Source organism: Charadrius vociferus, unplaced genomic scaffold (assembly GCF_000708025.1).
Source record: "Charadrius vociferus isolate BGI_N301 unplaced genomic scaffold, ASM70802v2 scaffold134, whole genome shotgun sequence".
NCBI lineage: Eukaryota > Metazoa > Chordata > Aves > Charadriiformes > Charadriidae > Charadrius > Charadrius vociferus.
Genome location: NW_009648333.1, coordinates 2316689 through 2317527, shown reverse-complemented (window position 1 = coordinate 2317527; position 839 = coordinate 2316689).

Genomic DNA, 839 nt, shown 5'->3' with positions numbered 1-839 from the left:
CGGCCCCGTAATGCTGCTTCAGACGTGCCGCAGCTTCAGGGGAGAGCCTCCACAGGGCTTTCCCCTTGACTGTCTATTAAAAAAACCCAACCCAAAACACAGCAGCTTGGTCCAGCTCCTTTTATGTGATGTTCTAGCAACAGTGGTTTTTAGAACATCTTCCCTGTGTATTTTTTTTCTAGGCGCCATTAGTTAATTATGGAGAGCACAGCTATTTTTACAAGTTTTCCAAGTTTTTTGAACTTTGCTTTGTGGGGACTCTTTTTGGTATGAAATTGGTCACAAGAACAACTTGGTTCCTGATTGTAATGTCTCAGTGCTGCTGCAAGGCGTAGAATACAGTTGTTTTGAAGTGCTGGCATTACAGAGGGATCTGTTTCATGTATGTCTGAGGTGCTGCCAGCATATGACTGCTCTGGCCTTCTCAGTTGTAGCTACATAAAATATTGCAGGACGGCCAGCAGACCACTTAGCTAAGAAAACTGCAAATATTTTTATCAGATTCAGAATCTAGAGATGTACCAAATAAAACAAGGCAATAATTTTACAATAGTAAAACTATTTAAAGGAGGTTTATTCAGGATATGACTATAAAATTAATTGTCCATTTAAAGTTACAATTATTTTGTGTCAAAAAGCTGCATAGAAGTATCTGATGCACGGTGCAGAGAGTGCAGGAATTCTGCATGTATCGACTGGGGAGTGCAGTAGTAAATTTGCATAGGTCACTGTGCTGTGCTGATCACATTGGGTTTGTGTAGTAATGGGCAGAAAGACTCCTTCAGCAAATTCATGAAAATGCGTAGGGAAATAGAAGTGTGTCCTTGAGTGGAAAATGA